The sequence below is a fragment of the Pristis pectinata genome, chromosome 22, assembly GCF_009764475.1.
Source record: "Pristis pectinata isolate sPriPec2 chromosome 22, sPriPec2.1.pri, whole genome shotgun sequence".
Lineage (NCBI taxonomy): Eukaryota > Metazoa > Chordata > Chondrichthyes > Rhinopristiformes > Pristidae > Pristis > Pristis pectinata.
In genome coordinates, this window is record NC_067426.1 from 11,691,535 (window position 1) to 11,717,053 (window position 25,519).

A 25,519-nucleotide genomic window follows, 5' to 3' on the forward strand; every position below is an offset into this window, starting at 1 on the left:
AGAGACACAGTGTTTGAGAACTGGACTGAGAAGAGTGAGGGAAAGAAGCATGAAGAGACAAACATTGAATGTGAGAGTGAATGAGTGAGTGAATGATAGCTAGGCAGTGGGGGAGAGACAGAGAGAGACTGAATGGATAAGTGAAAGGCACAGATAGAAAGGGAAAATTATTGAATGAACGAGTATGACAGATTGAATGCAGAGAGAATTTCAGTGAATAGGGGAATGAAAGATAGATTGGCTGAGAAGGAGAAAAAGAGTAAATTATTGGTTGAGAGACAGTCACGGAGAGTGTGAGACGGTACGTGCTTAGGTCACTGGTTTCTCCAGTCTCTTTTCAAAGGGTGGGAGAGAGGGAGAAGGGGGAGAATGCTCCCAGCAAGGATGTCATATATCACAAAACCAGACAGAAGATGACACAAAAAAAAGTAACTTAAGGAATCAGTGGCTCCTTTATCGCCCTTGCAAGAACCTGCTTTATTGAACTTACATCAATCACACCGCTGTTTTGCAACTTAAAGTTGCCAGCTCTCCTGTCAGGCTGAAGGGTTTTAATGCAAGTCTCACTGATGACAGCTCTGGAAAATTTTCTCTTGCCTCTCTATTTGTGGATCATAGAACAAATATTATTCAGCATGTTCTTCTACAATATTCCATTTTCTTTGTTGCAATGAAGGCTGATTATGAGTTCTCAGATCGAGCACACAGCAGAGACAGCATTCAACATTGCTGGCCTATGTTGGTGTAGTAGTTCAATATGAGTCTCATAAGAACAAATAGGAGCAGGAGGAGGCCATCTGGCCCGTTGAACCTGCTGCGCCATTCAATAAGATCATGGCTGATCTGGCCGTGGACTCAGATCCACCTACCTGCCTTTTCCCCATAACCTTTAATTCCCCTACTATGCAAAAATCTGTCTAACTGTGTCTTAAATATATTTAATGAGATAGCCTCCACTGCTTCCCTGAGCAGAGAATTCCACAGATTCACTACTCTCTGGGAAAAGCAGTTTCTCCTCATCTCCGTCCTAAATCTACTCCCCTGAATCTTGAGGCCATGTCCCCTGGTCTCACCTACCAATGGAAACAACTTTCCTGCCTCTATGTTTTCTATCCCTTTCATAATTTTATATGTTTCTATAAGATCCCCTCTCATTCTTCTGAACTCCAGCGAGTATAGTCCCAGGCGACTCAATCTCTCCTCACAGGCTAACCCCCTCACCTCCGGAATCAACATAGTGAACTTCCTCTGCATCGCCTCCAAAGCCAGTATATTCTTCCTCAAGTAAGGAGACCAGAACTGCACGCAGTACTCCAGGTGCGGCCTCACCAGTACCCTGTACAGTTGCAGCATAACCTTCCTGCTCTTAAATTCAATCCCTTTAACAATGAAGGTCAACATTCCATTTGCTGCCTTGATAACCTGTTGCACCTGCAAACCAACCTTCTGCGCTTCATGCACAAGCCCTCCCGTCCCTCTGCACAACAGCATGCTGCAATCTCTCACCATTTAAATAATAATCTGAGCTTCTATTTTTCCTTCCAAAGTCTCTCCCCACTCCTCTTCATTTGACCTTACTAACATACTTTAACCTTTTTCTATAGCTTCCTTTCCCTTTCATTTTTCTGTAGCTTCCTCTTAAAAATTACCTAAGCCATTTGTTACAAATTCTATTGCCCATTCATGTTTTTCTTCTGCTTTCTACAAAAAAAGGAGAAAGGGAAAGACAAGTAACTACTGCCCAAGCATCAATGGTGGGGAAGTTGTTGGAGAACATTCTAAGGGATGGTAATTCAACACTTAGTGAGGCAGAGGTAGTTCAAGAACAATCAGCATAGATTTATTGAGGGAAGTTTGTGTTTGATCCGTAAGAAGCACAAATGGTAGGTGCTGGATTCTGAAGTGAAAACGGAGAAAGCTGAAAATACTCAGCACGTCAGGCAGGATCTGTGGGGAGAGGAATAATGCTTCAGGTTGATGACCTTTCATCTGAACTGAGAAATCAAACATTTTAAATTGTAGATCAGGGAGGGGTGGGGACAACAAGGTGCAGATATGGCCGCAGGCTAACTCAGATTAAGAAACCTTCACCACCCTCTCCCAGCCAGCACCACCACTACATATAACCTTCAGTCTCTTTGGTCTCCATCCTATTACGAACACCCCTCTTGTTATCTCTATCTCTTCCTCTTCTCCGCAATTTAAAAGATGTTTGATTTCTAACTTTTCTCAGCTTTGTTGTAAAGTCATTGAACTAAGACATTGAATCTGTTTTTCTCTCTCTCCATAGACACTGCCTTTCCTGCTGAGTATTCCAGTATTCTGAGTGACACATGCTCACAGGATCAAGTTACCTTGTTCAGTTTGTCAGGAGTCATAGGGACTGAAGAGGTTTTCTTTCTTCATAATCTGGAATTTTGCCTTCAGTTCCCTAAGTGGCATGTTGGCTCCCTTATCTTATCCAAGTTCCTCATTATTCCTCTTGTTACATCTTGAATCTACTTGTCAGGTGATGAGACTGACGCTTACCTCTTCTGTCAGAAACATGGACTTGCTGATTGCACAAAGATCAAACTAGTTTGTCTTCTGCCATCCTGGTGGGCACACAACACACCATTAATGCAGCTATTGTCATAAAAATCAATCACTCTTAGTTATAATAGAATCAAGTGTGACCTGAGGAGATCTGTAGTGCAGAATGTCTGTGGGTTCCACAGGATTAAAGATTACCTGTTCCCCCAATGCATGCTGCAATATGCAGTCTCAGATTGTACAACATCCCGAAATTATACCTCTTGCAAACAATCAACCTAACAGACCAGTAATCACTTTGACCTTCTCAGCTACTTGCTATATTCACTTCCAACCAGAGACTTTGATTTATTTAAATCACTGACTCTCATTCACCTCACGGGCTTTGTGTCTTCTGAGTGATCAACACAAAATACTTGTAACTGCCGTCGAATTCCTTCATGGCCCAACTTGACCCTGCTGCTGACCTTCTCCTTCTGCCCTACCCTCTGACTCTGCTCTTCCAACCCTTCGTGCCTCTCTGCTGCCAAACGCTGCTCACGCCCTGCAATTCTTGCTTATCCTTTGTGACAAGCCCTCTCCCTTCCCTACTCCCAAAGACCTCCACGACGCACAGTTCACCAACAGTACATTTAGTCTCTTCTTATTCCTTGCACTGTGAAGAACTATTTCCTCAGTCTTTTCTCCCTGGCTCTCCTGTAAATATTGACACACTCCCTGGGATCTTCTCAAATTATACAAGTCTTCTGGGGTTCCTCATGTCAATATTGACATGTTCTTGAGAATCCCACCAGGTTAACCTCTGAAAATCCAATTGGGGCTACTCAAAGGAAGACAGTGGTTTTATTGCTGAAAACTTTTATGAGTTAAAAAGTAACAAAAATAATGTGATCATCAGGAATAAAGAAAAAGCATTGAACAGACTGAAATCTGTGACTCTGCATTCCCTGGGGGGTCCCTCACAGATCCCCCTGAGCCTGGTCCATCCCGATTTGAAAAACCTCGGTCTTGCACGTCAGAACACGGACCAATTGAACTGAACCTTTTGAGCCACTTTTGTGTTTAATTTAAAGCATGGGGCCAGGAGGGTTCACACAAATAAATAAACCATCCAATGATTGAACTCTTTGGCACAATGTTCCACCCAGTTCTGAGTGAAAAATATAATTAGCGGCAGGAAATATTTGAATAGATTGGCAGGAATGCTTGGGGAGGACATTTTTACCTGAGAGATGGAACGTGACTTCAGTGTTTACAAGACTGTTGAAACAGTGAGGCTGTGTCTATACCCTGCCACCTTCACTTGTCCCTATAGATTTCACAGGGAGCATGGGAATAAATGAAGATGAAGCAGATTGCAGATGCTGGAATATGGAATGAAAAACAGAGCCCTGGAAGAACTCAGTAGGTCAAGCGGCATCCGTGGAGGCAAAAAGCGCAAGTCGAGCTTTCAGGACGAGACCCCATATCAGGACTGAGGGGGAAGAGGAAAGATTGCCAGTACGTAGCTGTACAAGGGAGGTGGGGCCAGGGCTAGAGGGTAATAGGTGGAACCAAATTGGGAGGGAACGATGGGGAGATGGAATGAGGTTTGGGGTGTGGGGAATGGGAGGTGAAGAAGGGGAGAAGAAATCAAGGTGGGTGGGTGTGTGTGTGAGAGGAGAACACCAGGGGTTAGGGTTACCTGCAGTTGGAAAATTTAATGTTCATACCATTGGGTTGCTACCCAAGCAGAATATAACATGTTGTTCTTCCGATTTGCATTTGGCCTTTATATAGCAATGGAGAAGGCCAAGGACTAGAGAGGTTGGTGTGGGAGTAGGAAGGAGGGGCATGCAACTAGAAGCTCAAGGTGACTATTATGGGCAGAGCACAGGCGCTCTGCAAAATGGTCACCTAGTCTATGCTTGTTTTCTCCAATGTAGAGGAGGCCACATCAGGAGTACTAAATGCAGCAGACCAGGTTGGAAGAGGTGCAGGTGAATCACTTCTTCCTCTGGAAGGGCTGTTTAGGTCCCTGGATAGTGGTAAAGGAGGAGGTGAAGAGACAGATGTTGCACCTCCTACTGTGGCAGGGGAAAGTGCCAGGGGATTGGGTAGAGTAGGGTAGGATGGGGAGGGCTGAGCAGACCAGGGAGTCATGAAGCGGGTGGTCCCTGCGGAAAGCAGAATGGGAACAAGAAGGGAAGATGACACTGGTGGTGGGATCACCTTGGAAGCTGGTGGAAGGATGATGTATTGGATGTGGAGGCTGGTGAGGTGAAAGATGAGGATGAAGGGAACTCTGTTCTGTCTGTGGACAGTGATGTATGGGTGAGAGCCGACGTGTGGAAAACTCAGGAAAGGCTTGTGAGGGCTCCATCGACTATGGCAGAGGGGAAGCTACACTTCTGGAAGGAAGAGGACATTTCAGAAGCTCTAGAGCAAGAGGCCTTATCTTGAGACCAGAAACAGTGGAGATGGAGAAATTGAGTCAAAGGGATGGCATCCATCTCAGTCTTGATGCAGAATTTGGACCTGTAATGTCGACAATTCCTTTTTCCCCCACAGATGTTGCTCGGCCTGCTGAGCTCCTCCAGCAGATTGTCTGTTGCTTCAGCTTCCAGCATCTGCAGTCTCTTGTGTCTCCTAGTTGTAATCTGGAAAATACTGCTATCACAAATCTGAATTGAACAGGGCCTTCAGAAAAGAATTGGATAGGCACTTGAGGGAAAAATAATTTGCTAAATGGAACTGATGGGATTGTTTTACTAAGAGCTGGCATTCACTTGATGGGCTAAATGGCCTTCTTAGGAACTGCAAAGATTCTATGATTTCCAGCATCAGCACTATTTTTGTTTGTGGAGAAGGTGTTGAGAGTTTGGCATAGCTGAGATAAAGAGAAGCTGGGTTCATTAGAAAGAAAAGTTGACATGATGAGATGATGCGCGGTGGAAGGAGGCTACTGGGGACCATAAACTTTGAAATGCACTGGTTAAACTGATGGTCTGTCTCTAGTTCTGTGAACTGTCGGTAATTCTTTGTATCTTTGTGGTTGTTTTCAGGGAAGGCTGTTGCTTTGATAAAGTTACTTCCTGCTAGTAGCAGCGATAAAACCAAAATAATTCCAGAACATGATAGGTTTTATATTCGTTGCTGTCTTTCAGACAGGAGATTCAATCAGACTAATCAGTCAGTACATTTGCCAATCAAATCATGACTGATCTTTTGTTTCAGTGCCACTTTCTTCTGCAAATTCCATATCCCTAGGTTCTCTTTATACCTGAAAATCTATCAACTTCTGTTTTGGAAATAGTCAGCAAGCAAGCCTCCACCACCTCCCTGGGTAGAGAATTCCAAAACCATCCTTCACCCCTGGGAGAGATATTTCTTCTCATCTCTCCTGAATTGCTGGCCCCTTATTTAATGATTTCCAACACCCCAGGCAGGGGAAAGATCAACTCTGAATCTGTCAGGGCTCTTAAAAAATCTTGTACATTTCAATAAGATCATCCCTTATTCTCCGAAACTTGCACAGTCTGCTTAATCTCTCCTTGTATGGCAAAGTCCCCATCCTAGGAATCAATCTGGTGAACCTTTGCTGCACTCCCTCTGTCAAGTATATAATTCCTTAGGTAGGAGAGCAAACCTGTACACAATCTTCCAATTGCTGTCTCACCAGGGCTTTATGTAATTATATCAAAATATCTCTCCTTTTCTACTCAAATCCACTTGCAATCAAGGCAATATACCATGATAATGTACATCTAATTGCACAATGTACCTGCAAAATGATTTTCATTGATCTGTGTACAGTCTCTCGCCATTTAAAAAATACTTCACCTTTCTATTTCTTCTACTAATGGATGATCTCTGATTCTTCCACTTTATGTTCCATCTGCCGTGTCCTTGCCCATTCACTTAGCTTGCCCATGTCCCCTTAAAACCTCTCTGCACCCTCTTCATAGCCTGCACTGCCATAGTTACAACTCTTTAAATGCTTATTCAAGTTCCGTCTTTTAAATGTGTTGCGGGTTTCTGCTTCCACCACCCTTTCAGAGATTTCCAGGCCCCCCCCCCCTCCTCTTTGAGTGTACATTTTTTCCTTTTAATCTTCCCTCCTCACGATGAATAAGTCCACGGTCCCTTGTTACTGACCACACTTCCAAGGGAAACAGATCTACCCTTATAGGCAAATGTAAAAAAATTCCATGACTGTATTTTGAAGAAGACCAATATGGGTGGCCCTTAGACCTGGCCAATAAATGTGCCTCAATCAGCACTGTAAAATAGATAGTCTGGTCATTATCACAATGCTATTTGCGGGAGAACAAGAGGACTGAAGAGATGCTTTGAAGTCCCAGGGAAGAACAAATTTGGTGCAACAAATGTTAATTTTGTTTCAGGAAAAGATGCTGAGAAAGTATACTGGATGTGGTGTTTCAGAGGGTAGGTAGAACCCTAAAGCTCAGGGAATCCTTTGTTATAGAAAGAAAGAACTTACGTTTATATTAGCACCCTTCATAAGTCATTGGAGTCGTACAGCATGGAAACAGACCCTTCGACCCAACTCGTCCACGCCAACCAAGATGTCTATCTGAGCCAAGGCCAAAGTATTTTACAACCCAATGAATTTCTGAAAGGTAACTGCTGAATAATGTAAGAAATCTGACACTGCAAGCTGCCAAAATCAGTAATGTGATTCTTATCACATCATCAGTTTGTTAGTGATGATGTTTGAGGGATAAATGGTGAACAAAAGAACATAAGGCAGCTTACATTGGTCAGCTACCATGCCAAACTCATCAGATTTTCATCTAGATAATGTCTTAGCATTCTTTATGTCGATGTGAGTGGGAATCTGAGGCCCCAAATGAAAGGCAGCACCACATACTGCACTCCCAACTTGGCTCCAGTATGTGTGGTGGGATATGAACCCATAACCTTCTAACTCTGATGCAACCATGCTACCATCTGAGCCTCGGTAGAGATGAATGGAAGTGAATGTAAAAATTTGGCTGTTGCAAAACTTGTGGGGTAAATGCTGCAGCTGCAGCAACCCCAGAGCAGTATTACAACACGGAAAATGTAGAAGGCGGGACCATCTGATCTGCATTTGGGCAGTTAAGTGAGAACTTCCCTTCACTTCAGTTCTGGTCAGAAGGTGCACTCATTGATGGAGTTTTGTGCATCAATTGCACTGATTGGTGGAGTTTTGCATATCTTTCCTTTTTTGTCTCTTCACTGTCCTGTATAGTTTATGTTCTGTGTGTGATGTATGAATCTAGGTTCCTGTGATACTGCTGCAAGCAAGGTTTCTTTTGTACCTGTACCTCACCGTACTTGTGCATATGACAATCAACTCGACTTGGCCTGAACTGCCAACCTTTTGACCTTCTACTTGTTGGCCAATCAGATTCCCAGTCGGTCTCTCACTGGAAGCTTGACTTCCTGGCCAAGGTGTCAGTGGGTAACCCACCCCTTTGTGATCCAGACTTTGAGGCTTCTGAATGGTTGGGACTCTGGGAAGGAACAGGGTCATTGGCTTCGTCTCGGACTTGGTAGGGGAGGTGGGGCGGGGTGAGGGGGTGGAGTCTGCAGGGAGTGTGGGAGATTTGCAATGGGAGGTGGGTCTGTTGGGTCACCTGGGCCCAAAGGTATTGTCAGAGAAAGAGTGTGGTGTTGAGCCTGGCTCCAATACTGAGGTGGACTTTTATACATTTCAAACAAAAGGAAAACCTCTCCTTCCTCCCAGCTGGTTGACATGGAAAACCTTGATGACATTTCTCAGTTGTAGTCCTTATTTGAGGAGGGGTCTGATGAGACCCTTTGCTCACCTGAAAAAAAAAGTAAATTGGTAAATTGGTTTATTATTGTCACATGTACCGGGCTACGATGAAAAACTTAGTTTTGCACGCCATCCATACAGATCATTTCATCACATCAGTGCATTGAGGCAGTACAAGGGAAAACAATAACAGAATGCAGAATAAAGTTCTAAAGAAAGTGCAATGCAGGCAGTCAATAAGGTGCAAGGCCACGATGAGGTAGATTGTGAGGTCAAAAGTCCATCTTATCATACTAGGGGGCAGTTCAATAGTCTTATAACAGCGAGATAGAAGCTGTCCTTGAGCCTGGTGGTACGTGCTTTCAGTCTTTTGTATCTTCTGCCTGATGGGAGGGGGGAGAAGAGTGAATGTCTGGGATGGGAGGGGGTCTATGATTATGTTGGCTGCTTTACCGAGGCAACGAGAAATGTAGACAGATCCACGGAAGGGAGGCTGTTTTCCGTGATGTGCTGAGCTGTGTGGACGCAGCTGAGAACCATCTCCAAAGGTTCCCCGTTAATCACCTGGGGGCAACCATGTATCAGATATCACGAGCTCACACAGCGGCCAGTCACACGAGCTCTCCCACACACCGATGATGAACGAGCAGCCTGGACTCTGCCGGAGGCCCCGTCTGCTGGACTCAGTCGGGAGCTTGGCAGCTTGTCAGTAAACACTGAGCGCTGCACTTCGAGGCTGCAAACTGTCTGCCTCATGGACGGATGTCCAGTTGGGTGCTCAGGCCCGAGGAAGGCCAACAGCAACATCAGCGTCTGTAAAAATGCAAAGAACTGGCCAACAGTTCGAGTGAAGAAACTTTGTCAAACTTTCTTCCAGCAGTGTCTATATTTCCCCCAAGTAGTCATCGATGTGTCTGAAAACTGCATATGCAGGTAACATTGGGAATCACCAACGGTGTGGCTCCACAGTTTCCTCCCCAGTAAGAGTTCATTGCACTTGTTCTGTCATTTCAATTTAATCTTCAATAAGTGCAGGGAAAAGGGTTGGTGCAGAACTGAGGAATCAAAGCACAGGAACCAGGGAAGGCTGCCAAGGTACACAAGGGCATTGCACAAGTTAATATTTACTAACGCGAACAGTTAGATTGCTGTTTTAGGCCAGGTCTTCCCAATAGCTCAAATGCTAAATTTCTGCATTTGAAATAATACAGCTACTGGTAAATGCCGTTTCCATCTTGTGTTCAAAATATTTAATGTAGCATAATCCCTGAGTTTAAAACAAAAGATCTGTTGTATGTGTTTTCTCCTCTTCATCTTCGACAACCTGGAGACTCAGGATAGATAGAAAAATTCACGACCTCTGGATGTCCCACAGCATTTGAAAGATGTTCACTGTTTAGTCCTGTTGTAATGTGAGTAAAGTAGCTGCCAGTTATTGCACAGCAGGATCCCATGTGCAGCAGTGTGATACCAGTGATACTGTCTGAAACGATACAGGAAAAAGGACATCAGGAGAAGTATCCTGCTCTTCTTTTACTTTTATTTCTGCTCTGCAACGAATCTAATCTGAAAGACAGCAGCTCCAAAGGTACAACATTCCTCAGTCCTGGTTCTTGGGGAGACAGCCTGGAATTTGTGCCTCCCATTCCTGGAGGGACATGAGCCCACAGCTCTTTGATTGGGGGCGGGTGGGAGCTATCAAGAGTCATGGCTAGCACCTGTGGGATACCATTCACAAAGAAGTTGACCTTCTTTCCATCTTGAAGTTATTTTCCTTCACAAATCTCTCACTACCTTAAAGTTGCCACCTCTCTTGGACAATCCTAGAATCTGCTGAAGCTGTCAGAAAAGGTACACATTGTGATTGTAGAATATCTATTTTCCTCCAAAATCCCGGAGGAGATTTTATGCAACTCATGTTTAGTAATGTATGATCCTATGGCAGGACGTAGACTACTCAAAAATTTGCTGTGTTTTTGTAAAGGTATTTACAAAAACGTCCTCAGATCCCTCAAGGTTGCCACGCAGGTTGATAGGGTTGTTAAGAAGGCGTATGGTGTGGTGGCCTTCATTAGTCGGGGTATTGAGTTCAAGACCAGCAAGATAATTTTGCAGCTCTATAGGATTCTGTTTAGACCACACTTGGAGTATTGTGTTCAGGTCCAGTTGCCTCCTTATAGGAAGGATGTGGAAGCTTTAGAAAGGGTGCAGCAGAGGTTTACCAGGATGCTGCCTGGATTGGAGAGCATGTCTTATGAGGATAGGTTGAGTGAGCTAAGGCTTTTCTCTTTGGAGAGAAGGAGGATAAGAGGTGACTTGATAGAGGTGTACAAGATGATAAGAGGCATAGATCGAGTGGACAGTCAGAGACTTTTTCCCAGGGCGACAATGGCTAACATGAGGGGACATAATTTTAAGGTGATTGGAGGAAGATATAAGGGGGATGTCAAGGGTAAGTTTTTACACAGAGAGTGGTGGGTGCATGGAACGCACTGCCTGCAGAGGTTGTGGGGGCAGATACGTTAGGGACACTTAAGAGACTCTCAGATAGACACATGAATGATAGAGAAATGGGGGGCTATGTGGAAGGGAAGGGTTAAATAGATCCTAGAGTAGGATAAGATGTCGGCACAACATTGTGGGCCGAAGGGCCTGTTCTGTGCTGTAATGTTCTATGTATTTGTGGATATGGCAACTTTTTTAGCATTGCACCTTTGAGTTATCAGGATGGTCAAAGATTAACTGTATCGATCTCGGGTTTGGTCTAACAATTTCCTCATTTTTAGTCCTGATGCAGGGTTTCCTCCCAAAACATCGACTATTCCTTTCCCATTACAGATGCTACTCAACCTGCTGAGTTCCTCCAGCAGATTGTTTGTTGCTCCAGATTCTGGCAACTGTAGCCTCGTGTGCCTCCTGAGTTTTCTCTGTTTTGTCCTGATTTCCATCCATCTCTGAGTTGTTCCTGTATTTGGATAGGCAATGGCATGGAAGTTTCTCCAGTATCCAAATTTATTTTTGGGTACTCTGTGTGAATGAAACATTTCACTTGGAAGTGTCAGGAAACGAGCAGTGGTGTTGACAGTGCAACACATGAGCTTAAGTCACTTGGCACAATGTTTATCTGTGGTTGTGTGGCCCATGAATAGTCAGGCTACTTGTGCCACAGGCCAGGGAAGGCCTCTTTCAGCTTAATTTAAAGGGGGGCACCATGGCTTGGTCTTTGGCCATGGGAGTCTGGCTCACAGGTCTTCCTCAGGCAGGTCCTGTTTGGATTGTTCCTTCCCCCTCACTCCCACTCAGTGCAGATGTCTTGGAGCAACCCTACCCCTCCCCGAATCCTCCAAAAGCAGTGATCAAGACCTCTTCCGTCTCACAGCAACTGCCCGACTCTGAGGTACCATTCCTCATCCCACTCTCCACTCCTCTTATTACCCTTCTGCCTGACCCTCCATGCAACTCTCCTCAACCAGATCTGAGCCTGTCGGGACCTGAAAACGTCAGGTGTCAATAAAACTATAAATCCTCAGGCTTGGGTTGGATTCGGATTGGTCAGATTCAGGTCAGTTCAATCCGTGTTATAATCTTGTACCCAAGCAAACCTTTCCTCCTGCAACCCACAATCCATGACCAACCTGAGCCCCACACTGGCAGCTGGCGGAGGGGAGCATCTCTGAGTATGTTTGGACATGCAGAGCTGATTCTATCGGGTTTGTCCCTTGAGCTCAATCAAATATTATTGCAGGGGGTTCATGCACTAGACTATAGCTGGCTCCCCATGCAATGCTAGTTTAACACCCTTTGAGACATGGAACAATTTGTCAACCACTCTTGTTCCAACTCTGCCCTCTTACCAGTCAGTCACCAACTTTCTGGCTGCCATGCATGGCTATGTTCAGGGGTTCCTCTGTCTCCTGTTCTGCCCGGATCTCAGTGGATGCGAGATGGTGTGTGTTTGTATTGGTACTGATTTATTATTGTCACATGTACTGAGATACAGTGAAAAGCTTTTGTTCTGCATGCCATCCAGACAGATTATGCCATACAAAATTACATTGAGGTAGTAAAAAGAAAACAGTAAGGAGAATAAAGTTACAGTTACAGAGAAACTGCAGTGCAGGTAAACAGATAAAATGCAAGGGCCATGACAAGGTAGATTGGAAGATCAAGGGTTCATCTTTTAGCATTTGACAGGTTTGTTCAAGAGTGGGATAGAAGCTGTCCTTGAGTCTGGTGGTACTTGCTTTCAGGCTTTTGTATCTTCTACCCGATGGGAGAGGGGGAGAAGAGAGAATGACCGGGGTGGGAAGGTCCTTGACTATGCTGGCTGCTTTCCATGACTGAGATGGATTTCAGTCCATAAATTATACCACCATTTAAAAAAAGAATCGGAACATTATCTGGTAAAATACATTATGCATTGTATTGCAGAAAAAGTCAAGAAAATGGGATCAGAGTCAGTTGACATGAGAGGAGAAATAAAGTGTCTCTGAGCTTGAAATTCTACAATTCTATGCATGAGGTTGTTGTGTACAAGCCTAGTGTTGTTAAGTCACATGGATGTTCCAAACAGCTGCATTTTAATGCTGTCTCACTGCTGAATTGCCCTTTTAACCAATGTAAAAGGTATTTGGTCTTAAGTATTAAAACAGATTTCTTTTGTTGCAGATCTCACCAGGGCTCACTCAGTGCAAGTCGTGAATTTTAAGAGGAATGACCTGAGGCACAAGTGATTGCTTATTGCTGTGACATCCACCCCAAAGGATCACCACTTCCTACAACAAGTAAAACACTATTATTTACAGATTGTACGTGTGTTAATGTTGGGCTGCCATCGACCTCATGAGCTAGTGCACCACATTGAGTAAACTCCTAGAATATGATGATAATGCAAATCTGCTACAACTATAAAAACCCTCTGGAACACATAAATTTAACAATTCACAGTCGGCCCGGATTTCAAAAGAAAATGTCTTCCTACAAACCTCACTGAATTCTTTGAAAAAGTAAAAGAGACAGCAGATAAGGGCGATGTAATCGGTACAATATATCTAGATTTTCAGAAGGGCTTTGATCAGGCATACAGAGTGAGGGCACTAGTTGCAGAATGGACAGCTGTCTGGCTGTAATACAGAAGCCAGCGAGTAGGAGGTAAAGGACAGGTATTCATTGTGGTAGGTGGTCCTATAAAGTCAGAGTCAGAGTTGAGCATAGAAACAGGCCCTTCAGCCCACCACAAACATGCTGACCATCATGCCAATCTTTTCGAATCCCACACTGGCATTAATTCCATATGCCTCTATGTCCTGCTCATTCAAATGCCTGCTCAGATGCCTCTTAAACGTTACTTTTCCTGCCTCCACCACCTCGTCTTGCAGCTCATTCCAGAAACCAACTACTTTTGTGTGAAAATTTACCCCTCAGATCCCCTTTAAATCTCCTCCCTCTCACCTTAAACCAATACCTTCTAGTTTTAGAGACCCCTTCCATGGGAAGTTGACACTGGTTATCTATCCTATTTATGCCTTTCATAATTTTTTATTCATCTATCATTGTCACCCCTCAGCCTCCTTTGCTCCAGAGAAAACAGACCCAGCCTATCCAATCTCTCCTTGTAACTCAGGCCCTCCAATAAAGGCAACATTCTTGTGAATCTTTTCTGCACTCTCTCTAGCTTGTCATATCCTTCCCAAAGTGTGGCGACCAGAATTGCACGTAATACTCCAAGTGTGACCTGACCAACGTTTTGTACAACTGGAACATGACATCCCAAATCTTATACTCAGTGCCTCGGCCAGTGAAGGCAGGCAGGCCATAGGCTTTCCTCACCACCCTGTCTACCTGTGTTGCTACATTCAGGGATCTATGTGTTTGTAACCCCAGGTTTCTCTGTTCAACAACACTGCCCAGGGCCCTGCCATTCGCTGTGTATGTCCTGCCCTGGTTTCACTTCCCAAAATGTATCAATTTGTACTTGTCTGAGTTAAATACCATCTGCCATTCCCTTGCCCACTTTCCTAGTTGATCTATATCCTTTTGTAACCTTGGAAACCTTTGTTACTGTCCACTGTACCACCAATTTTGGTGTCATCTGCAAACATGATCATCATGCCATCTACATTCTCATACAAATTGTTAACATATACGACAAACAACAGGAGACCCAGCACCAATATCTGTGGTACACCACTGGTCACAGGCCTCCAATCTGAATAATGACTCTCCATTACCACCCTCTGACTCCTTCCACTAAGCCAGATTTGTATCCAATTGGCTAGCTCACTCTGGATCCCATATGTTCTAACCTTTTGGACCAGTCTCCCAGGTTGGACCTTGTCAAAGGCCTAGCTAAAGTCCATGTAAACAACATCTACCGCCCTGCCCTTGTCAATCCTCTTGGTCGCCTCTTCAAAGAACTCGGTCAAATTTTTGAGACATGATTTCCCATGCACGTACATTGGTCAAGAATGCTATTGGTCGTGGTATACATTAATTGTTTTGACCCTCTCAATTTGCTCATGTCTTCAAATTGCAGGGATAGTTGGCATCTAATTGCTTCTTAAATCCCAACATGGAAGACCATATATTAATACATGGTGGCAAAATGAATAAGAAATGTCGCAAATGTCACTCAAGAACAAAAAATTTGAGCTAGGTTGTGGAGCAAAGTGATGTGAAAGTACAGGACACAAATCACTAGAAGTAGTGTCATAGGTTAATAAGCCCATAAAACAACATACTGAGCAACAGGTCTTATCCCTAGAAGGATAGAATTGGAAAGTAATGACCCATAGCTGGAGAAAAGATTAGAAAGAAAGTCAAGCACTTGAATTGCCAAGGCATGGAATACCATAGACCAAGTGCTGGTAAACTTGGATGAGTACTTGTCCTTGATTGTTGGCATGGACGTGGTAGGCTGAAGGATCTGTTTCTACGTTGTATGACTCTGTAGCTCTCTGACATTAAAGTCATTTGCGAGGGTGCAGCATGTGTGAAGTTCTGCCAGTTGGGATAAGGTCTCTTCTTGAAAAGTGGTGGCTGAGGGAGGATCAAAGAGAGAATTTCCACTTGTGGCCAAGAGCAGAACAAAGTCCAGCGATATAATAGAGTTACTAAGACATCCAATAAAGAATTCAGGAGGAAGTTCGATACATAGAAAATGGTGGATCTCATAATCACAGTGAGTGATTGGTGTGAGTACCATTTAAGGGAATTTCTCCTGATCGAGTTGGATGGGGTTGGTCAGGAGGAAGCCCAAGGCTGGGCTGAATGGCCTGCTTCTATACCATATGTGTAATCCCGATGGTGGCAGTATTAAACCCTCTCCCACAAAAAAAAATTCGATGGGAACTCAGTGGTTTCAAACATCAGCTTGATAGATTGGTATTGGTTTATTATTGTCACATGTACCGAGGTACAGTGAAAAACTTTGTTTTGCATGCCATCCATACAGGTCATTTCATTACAACAGTGCATTGAGGTAGTACAAGCGGTAACAATAGCAGAATGTAGAATAAAGTGTTACAGTTACAGAGAAAGTGTAGTGCAGGCAGACAACCGTGGGGTGGTTCCCTGAGCAGACTGTCCAGACCATCTGACAGAATGCCTCATCGCCAGAACTCACCAACAAGCACTGAGACCTCGCTTGGCTGGCGGTGAGAGGGGCCCTCCCAGTAAGATCCGTCCTGCACGGTTGGGGCATCACCCCCAGCGCGCGCTGCCCCCGGGAGGACTGTGCCGGGGACGAGACGGTCGCCCACCTCTTTGCGGGCTGTGGGTTTGCGAGGAGGGTGTGGCGAAAGATGCAGGGGTCCTTGTCACGTTTCATCCCCAGCAGCAGCGTAACAGAGGATTCTCTGATCTACGGGCTGTTCCTGGGGACACACACAGAGACGGACATCAACTGCTGCTGGAAGGTCATCAACTCGGTGAAAGATGCCCTTTGGTCTGCCCAAAAATTGTTGGTCTCCCAGCAGTGCGAGATGTCTGTAGGGGAATGCTGCCGACTGACACATTCCAGGCTGCAGGAGTACGTGCCGAGGGACGCACTGAAGCTGGGTGCAGCCAGCGCGAGGGCTCGGTGGGGAAGGACGACAGTTTAGGGTTCTTCTGCCACAGGAGAAGGAGGGGCGGGGTCAGGCGAGGAAGCCGCTCAAATGTAGTAAATATGGGATTGGGGTATCACCCCAGGGAGCCACACGTGTGGCATCGGTGCTGTGTTTTTTATATATAAAAAGGTAACACTAAGAATTGAACTATACACGAATGTAAAGGTTTGAACAGTTTTATTATTGTATATAGTTTCTTTTATTATGAATAAAGTTTATTTTGATTAAAAAAAAATAAGGTGCAAGGCCATAACGAAATAGATTGTGAGGTCAAGAGTCCATCTTATTGTACTGGAGGTCGATTCAATAGTCTTATAACAGCGGGATAGAAGCTGTCTTTGAGCCTGGTGGTCTGTGCCTTCAGGCTTTCATATCTTCTGCCCGATAGGAAGGGGGAGAAGAGAGAATGTCTGGGGTGGGAGGGGTCTTTACCAAGGCAGTGAGAAGTGCATACAGAAAAGAAGTAGGAGATTTTAAAATCAAGGTAATTCTTAACTAGGAGCTAGCGTAGGTCGACAACCACACGGGAGATGGATTAACAGGACTTGGTGTTAGTTCGGACATGCATCCAGAATTTTGTATGATCTCAGCTTCACAGAGAATGAAAGAAAGATGTAACCAAAAAAAGTTATTGAGACATCTCTTGATAGTTAAAAGTATTTTAAATAGTTACTTAAAAGTTATCAAGAGGTATTTGCTAGACAAATTATCAAAAGGATATGAGGCCAATTCAAATGGATGGGGTAAGGATACAGATAATCTCACTGGATGCCAGACTGGGTGTTCAGGCTGAGCAACCTGCTCCTCCTCTCAGACTATTATGTTTTCTTCCTCAACCCCAAAGTTGTGGTACCATCAATCATGGCTGAGATCAGCTTATTAGGTAGAGACTGGGAATTAAATTTGTATCAGTCTATATCTGAGCCTCAGGGGTGCTTTCAAAGAACACTTTGTTTATGCTTTTGTGTGGAACTTCTGCATTCTTTGGAGGTAGGCACAATGCTTACATATCTCTGAGAGCTTTTATGACGCAACAGATAATGTAAGTGAAATACTGGCAGCTGCAAAAGTTGTCTAAAACTTCCCACTTTGAAAAGAACCACAAATTGAGAAGGCAGAAAGTATTAATAGAAATCTGACAACGGAACAGTTCCCCAGAGTTGTCTCTCTTGATAAGTTTTGGGTTACATCTTTCTTTCATTCTCTGTAAAACTGAGATCAAACAAAATTCTGGGCCAATGTCCAAACTAACACCAAATCCTGTTAATTTATCTCCCGTGTGACTGTTGACCTCCACTGGCTCCTGATTAAGATTTCCATTGATTTTAAAATCTCCTGCTTCTTTTCAGATTCCTCTGGGATCTTGGCCCTCCTTTTCTCAATAGTTTCCTCCAGTCTTACAACCCTTTGAGTTACCTCCACTTCTCCAAAGATGACTTCATGATCATTTCTGAAGTTAATTACTCCACCACTAGAAGCCACCAACTTCCCCTCTGCCTCTTGCTTTTTGATAAGGATGCTTTTTAAAACCAATATTTGTTCAAGCTTTTCCCTAATATCTCCTCATGTGACTTGGTGTTCAGTTTTGCTCAGCAATGCATGTAAGGTGGGTTAGGAACTTTGGCACTAAGAGAGGTGAATGTGGAAGTTGGGAGGGAGTAGGAACAGGCTTTGCTTTCATTTCGATGCTTGGATGAAAAGTCTCACATTGCTCACAATTCTAGCTCACCTGATGGAAATGGTCTCTCAATGGTGTATAAAATTCACTCACTGACTTGTATGCCAGCATGATTTGGTGTCTATAGAAGTAAGAAATCTCTTCTTACCCTTTTCTCCAGTCCAATCTGTGGTGTACTACTGGCCACCCTCTGAACCTTTCAGACTCTGCAGCTCCCTTCTCCCTGATTCTGTTGAGAGAGTTCATGACACTGTAGTTGTTGCAGTGGGAGACATCCCCTATTGCCTCTACTCATACAAGGCTCTGAGAGGTCCAAGAGGTGGCCCTAAGAATGGCAGTGGGCCATTCAGCTCTTGAGCCCCAGAAACTGGCCATATCAATGCTGTGGTCCACACCAGCCTCTTCCAACCAATCTTCATTTAAGCCTTCAGTGGGACCTTCCATTCTTTTATTCATCAACTGTTTCTAATTTCCTCTTAAGTGCATCTATCAACTACTCCCTATGCTGACATCTACAATGTTAGAACATAGAACATAGAAAACTACAGCACAGTATAGGCCCTTCGGTCACAATGTTGTGCCGACATTTTATCCTGCTCTAAGATCTATCCAACCCTTCCCTTCCACATAGCCCTCCATTTCTCTATCATCCATGTGTCTAAGAGTCTCTTAAATATCCCTAATGTGTCTGCCCTACAACCTCTGTAGGCAGTGCATTCCATGCACCCACCACTCTCTGTGTAAAAAACCTACCCCTGACATCCCCCTTATATCCTCCTCCAATCACCTTAAAATTATGCCCCCTCGTGTTAGCTATTGTTGCCCTGGGAAAAAGTTTCTGACTGTCCACTCGGTCTATGCCTCATCATCTTGTACACCTCTATCAAGTCACCCCTCATCCTACTTCTCTCCAAAGAGAAAAGCCCTAGCTCGCTCAACCTACGGAACCTACATTCCACTCACTCTTTGAATTAAAATCTTCCTTGTGCATTCTTTAAAGGACATATTTGTGATACTTACAGCCCTTGATTTACCTCTATCATATCAACACCTTAGCACACTCTAGAGTCTTTCCTTTACCGTAAATAAAAGCCTCAACCAGTTTCTAGTAGGTATCACTCCGTAGACTGGACTGGGGATGCACCGTGGCATAGCCAGGAAGGCTGCTGCCTCTTGGATCCAATAACCCAGTTCAATCAAGATCTCCTGTGTTGTCTGTGTGGAGTCTACACTTTTCCTTATGGCTGCATGGTTTTCCTCCAGATTCTCTAGCTTCCTCACATTCCAAAAACACACAAGTTGGTAGATGAATTAGCCATTGTAAATTTCCCCTGCTGTGTAGGTGAATGGTAGAATCTGGAGGGAGATGTTGGGAATGTGAGGAGAATAAAATGAAATTAGTGTAGGTTTAGCACAGATGAATGGTTGCTGGTCAGTGCGGACTTGGTAGGCCAAAGTGATTGTTTCTGTAGTTTATGACTCTGTTGTATCTATGTCTCATTTTTCGCATTTGCAAGCTGCCTTTAATGTAGTAAAATATAACAGGGGCCTACACTGGAGCAATGTCAAATCAAAGTCAGCAGCTCACTGATAAAGAGATATTTGGGCAGATAACCAAAAGCATGATCAACGAACGAGGTTTAAGGAAGTGAAATAAAGGAGGAGAATGAAGTGGAGAGACACAGGTTTGGGGAAGGGATTCTTGAGCTGTTGACTTCAGCAGCTGAGGGAATGATGGTGGAGTGATTCACATCAAAGGCGTGCAAGAAGACAGAAATGGAGGAGCACAAAAAAAATCTGGAATATTTGTGGAGTTGGAGGTGGTTATAACTGTAGGAAGGGATGAGGTAATAGAGGGATTTGAAACTAACGCCAAGAATTTTAAAACTTGCGTGTTGCAAGGCCGGAAGCTATTATAGGCGATTGAGCACGTCCCAGAATGGGGAAGTGACCTCACACAAGCTGGGAATAGGAAGCAGATTTTGGATGAGTTCAAGTTCATCCATGTGAATCGATGGCTGAGCTGGACCTTGGCTCTCTACTCACCCTGGATGTACGGCCCTTAATGTCTTTGTCTGACAAAATCCTTAACACCCATGTCCAGCAAAAACCCTCAAAACCTGTGTCTCACCGACATACTTGAAACCTTTACTACCCTTATCTTAGCAAAATACTTAATATACTTAGCCAAAACCTTTAATACCCCCACCCAACAGCACCCTTAAAAACCTTGCTCAACCAACATCTATTTATTTTGGGTTTGAACCTTTTAACGATAACCCACCTTAACAGCACTTTAGGGAAGACAGTTCCAGGTTTCCACTTTCTGTGAGGAAGTGTTTTCCGACATCGCCCTTGAATTTTAAAAATTGCCCTCTGTTCCGAAGGAAGTAGTTTCTCTCTGCATGGCCAATATTAATTAGTTCAAATCAGACTGAAGACTCCCAGGATGCAGGAAAGGCCCCTTTGGCAAAGTTATTGGGACTTTTCTAAAGCCTCAGTTTCTTGTTCTCTCAATAGACTCACATGAGATCTTGACAGATGTTTTGCATTCATTAAAACACTTCTGTGCTTGCTGAATTGGCAGTGATTGCACCTTAACCAGGCTTTTGGCTTTAACTGCTGCTGCTGTCTCTCGTGGGAGCGCTCAATGAAAACGTTACTTTTACACCCTGAAGTAATTCTTTCCTGTCTGCTTTCACTGTTAAGAACTGGATTCTTTAGTTTAGACGTGTTCAGTTGTGTTACCGTAGTAACTGGTTTTTGGGCTTGGAGTACTGTAATCCCAGTTCAGGAGGGAGAAATACCAATTTACACAGGATGTAAATCTTGCAGCACATTCAGTTTCCTTCTTTAATTAATATTTCACACAAAAAGATATTAAAGGAAAGCAATACAGCTGCAATTATACAGCTTCCTTGTCACATTTAAATAGCACTTGGATGTGTACTTGAAGAGCTGTCACCTGCCAGGCAACCAACCTGGTGTTGGAAGATGGGATTGAGCTGAGCAGTTGCTTTTGTGACTGGCACAGACATAATGGGCTGAATGGCCTCCCATGTCATAAATATCTTACACTTCTAAGTGTGGTTAATTACTTATTGCTTGAAGCAGAGTGGCTGTGGCCATGCAGACGGAAATGGGCCTCCACTGGCTGTACACTGTCATTGAGCTGTGTAGCACAGAAACAGGCCCTTCAGCCCAACTTGTCCATGCCCACCAAGTTGCCTAACTGTGCTAGTTTCATTTGCCTGTGTTTGGCCCATATTCCTCTCAACCTTTCCTATCCATGTACCTGTCCAAATAGCTTTTAAATGTCATAATTATACCCGGCTCTACTACTTCCTCAGGCAGCTTGGTCTATATACTCACCACCCTCAGTGTGGAAAAAGTTGCCTTTCAGGTCCCTTTTAAATCTTTCCCCTCTCACCTTAAGTCCATGCCCTCTAGTTTTGAACTTCCCTACTCTGGGGAAAAGACCATGGCTATTCATCTTAGCTATGCGTCTCCATAAACTTTGATAAACCTCTATAAGGTCGCATTGCCAGATCTCCCAAGCAGCAAAGAGGTGAATAACCAGTTGCATGCATGCAAAATGTATTGCAATTGCTGGAAGTCAGAAATGAGAGTAGAAAATGCAATGTGGAAGCAAAACCTGAACACATTGCCTGGTCAACGTGGTTCATTGGTCACTCTCAAAATGGGAATTGAGCACAAAATTGGAAGGGAAAAGAAATTGCAGGACCTTGTGGGTAAAAACGGCGGAACAAGGGTAAAGGGTTTTTGGATTTTCATAATGGTACCTGAGTTGAAGTTGGCAGGTGTGTGGCCACAGGTTAATTCTACATACCAAGGTGAATGCAGTTACTGCTAACCCACTAGTACACTGCATTTCACAAGATCACAAGACAAGGGAGCAGAAGCAGGCCATTCAGCCCATCGAGTCTGCTCCAAGGGAAAGGGAAAAAAAGAAATGGGGAATGGGGGGGGGGGGGGATAGACAAAAAAAACCTATTCTAATCCCAATTTCCGGCCTTATCCCCATATCCCTTGATACCCTGACTATTTAAATATCTATCTATCTCCTCCTTGAACGCCCCCACTGATCTGGCCTCCACTGCTGTACGTGGCAAGGAGTTCCACAAATTCACCACCCTCTGGCTCAGAATGAGATTTATTATCACTGACTTAGATGATGTAAAATTTGTTGTTTTGCAGCAGCAGTACAGTGCAAAGACATAAAATTACTGTAAGTTACAAAAATAAATAAATAGTGCAAACAAAAAAGGAATAACAAGGTAGTGTTCATTGGTTCATGGGCTGTTTGGAGAGCTGATGGCGGAGGGGAAGAAGCTGTTTCTGAGTCATTGAGTGTGGGTCTTCAGGGTCCTGTACGTCCTCCCTGATGCTAGTAAGAAGAAGAGGGCATGTCCCAGATGGTGAGGGTCCTTAGTGATGGATGCAGCCTTCTTGAGTCATTGCCTCTTGAAGATGTCCTTGATGGTGGGGAGGGTTGTGCCCGGGATGGAGCTGGCTGAGTCTACAAACCTCTGCAGCCTCTTGAAATCATGTGCATCGGAGCCTCCATACCAGACTATGATGCAACCAGTCAGAATGCTCTCCACTGTACATCTATAAAAATTATGTAGTGTCTTGAAAATAATAGAAAATCTTCAGCTGCTTCCAAATTCTGAGCAACGGCAAGGAAAGTTTTAAGGAAGCAGTAAGAATCATGGATTTTAAGAAAGCTATTACAAGGAATACAGCAACATGCAGCAACTTAGGGAGAGAACTCCAGACGATAGGGATGAGTTGGCTGAAGGTCTTGTCACAAATGCGGAGGCAGCAGGAACACACGGTGGACAAGAGTTGGATGGAAAGAAAGAAAGAAAGAGAGTACGAGTGGGAACATAAAACATTCATGACTTATGGTGCAGTGTTTTTTGGGAGTGCAGTGTATTGTACATAAAAAAGTAAAAAATAACTCAATCATCGTGTGATGTAAATCACTCTTTTTATTTAACAACTTCCTTGTGTAAAGTCCTGTTTTATCATGCCATATACAAGCTTGTTCAGTCATGCTTAAGTCAGGTTCTGTGTGACTGATGGAAGGAAGAAGGAACAGTAACTGCTTCAAACTAAAGCCACTCCTTTTTGCAAAGACTTCCTTCACTTTCGTTCAAGACATCAATCCATCCCTTCACTTCCCTCAAATTTTGCCTTTAGTCACTTATTTTCAGTTGTACTGATGACTTAATTCAAAAAAAAAGTTGTGTTCTCTATCCGACCTTCATCTGAGCTTCTATCTTTCTGAGCTCATCCGTTCCAGTTATTCAGGACTGTAGATATGACAAAGTTGCTGGCCAAGAGATTCTGGGGTCTTAAATGATTAATTTCCATTGCAACCTGAAACTTGTAACTGTTCCTGCATGTGTACTCACTGTATATTTAAATGATGGTTCATATGTGACTGCCAAAGACTGTTTAAAAGTTGGATCTGCAGTTTTTTTTTGTAGAATTAGTCCACCCAGCTCTTCATACCTATTTGATGCCATTCTCTACTGCAACCGTCTAGTCAATTCCTCATTTTCCATTCACCACCCAAAGCATTGAGCACCTTTTGCATTCAAGCAGCCTTCCTTCCCTTTTCGACTTAGTTCTGTTGCAGCATTGGCTCGGGGCAAAAATGTGATGGATCATAACTACCTGCTCCCCAAACCCTCAGTGTAGAGCTTGCTATATCCACATTACATTTCTTTTTAATCTAAAAAAGTGCTCTTAATTTCACCCACTAACACATCACCATTTACCCCTGCAAAGCTTCATTGTGACCAAAATCTCCATTCAGTCACCCTAAGCAATGCTGGTATAAAAAGCAACACACAATCTGCTATAGGAACTCAGCGGTCGAGCAGCATATGTCGGGGGAAAGGAAATGTCGACGTTTTGAGTTGAAACCCTGCAGCAGGACCCAATGGAGACCAGGGTTTTGACCTGAAATGTTGACAATTCCTTTCCTCCCACAGATGGTGCTCGACCTGCTGAGTTCCTCCAGCAGATTGTTTGTTGCTCCAGATTCTAGCAGCTCCAATCTCTTGTGACTCTGGTATAAAAGGCCTTTGCATAGTCTATCTTCCTCCTATCTTCTGTAACATTCACGTAAATGAATGTAAAGGGCACATTTTGCCTTGCTTCTTTCTCCCTTCCCATTAGTCTGTGCTCAAACTATATGTGAAACTAGTTGATCTGCAGCCTCATCTTCAGCTAGACGCAAGAGATCCTACTGCACTATTACGAAGAGGAGCTGTGATGTTTTCCCTGACGTCCTGACCAACCTTTATCTTTCAACCAATATAATTAAGCAGATTGTATCACACTGGTGTTCGTAGAATCTGCCACAGTTTCCCACATTACACCGGTGACTATGATACCAAAAGTGGTGTAAAGTACCTTGGAACATCATGAGGTCATGAAAAGCTGCTACATAAGTTGGAAGTTTTTCCTTAATGCTGTATCTCAATAATTCTATTTATTTTGTATTTGTTCACGAGATGCACAGGTCATCAGAAATGCTGACATTTATTATCCATCCCTAATTGCCCCCTGAACTGAGAAGGCAGTTTAGAGTCCATTGAGTTTATTCAAGAATGGGAATGCCATATGAAAGTCCAATGTCAGTTGGACTCGGTCAGTTTGGAATACAATTGTCTTGAAATTGCAGCCATCTGACTTGCTGCATCTTTCTGAATGTTATTGGCAGCTATCTGTGTGTGGGCTTGTGATTCAATGCCCCCCTTTTGTTTCTGTCTTGTACATTTAACGTGGTTGGCATAGAAATTAAGAGGGACAAAATAATGAAGAACAGGGAAATATAATTAAAAGTCACTGATGTGTGTCAACGAGAATCTGTTCCAACAACAAGTTCTGACCTTAGATAGTTTCTCCCCTTATTGATGCATCCTGACCTCCTGAGAAATGCTGTTATTTTCTGCTTTTAGGAGTTGCTATTGACTTCAAAAAATCTGAAGGTTGTGTGAAATTCCTACATGATATAAAAGTCATCACGGTTAGAGCATCAGTAGAAAGAAGAAAAGTATAAAACAGGATTTGGATTAGAGCAGTGCCAGTAGCCAGATATTTTAAATAAGATCCTTTTCTCCATTGGGTTTGTCCTTTCCTGACATTGTTGATGAAAGAATCCTGCCAATTATACCTTCCATTGATTGCCTTGAGCTTTAGTCTAAACAGTCAGAGACCAAGGGAGATGATATAACAAAAGTGAAGGGTGCAGATAGCCCCATTTATAAAATTATATTTTTATATGTTATATTGGTGTCTTCAAACCCAGAATGAAACGTAGTTGAGCATTGTTGCATACAGAATGAATAGTTAGACAAAACTATTCAATGTTAAGTGGTTTTTTTGCATAGCTTT

The 25,519-nt window shown here is 43.6% G+C and overlaps 1 protein-coding gene and 1 long non-coding RNA gene across 4 annotated transcripts in view; one reads left to right on the forward strand and one right to left on the reverse strand.

The window, feature by feature from the left end:
- The window catches only part of LOC127581755 (transcription factor HIVEP3-like), a 414,925-nt gene that overhangs the window by 139,119 nt on the left and 250,287 nt on the right, over positions 1-25,519 (forward strand). For all 3 annotated transcript variants that reach the window (XM_052036442.1, XM_052036447.1, XM_052036443.1), the window contains exon 2: positions 12,968-13,083. The gene's annotated coding sequence lies outside the window, so the exon portion shown is untranslated. The remainder of the gene's footprint in view (positions 1-12,967; positions 13,084-25,519) is intronic.
- Positions 2,568-20,471, reverse strand: LOC127581756 (uncharacterized). The gene is made up of 3 exons (XR_007958007.1): positions 20,370-20,471; positions 18,234-18,314; positions 2,568-2,594 (listed from the first exon to the last, which is right to left on the reverse strand). It is a non-coding gene; the product is annotated as an uncharacterized LOC127581756 (long non-coding RNA).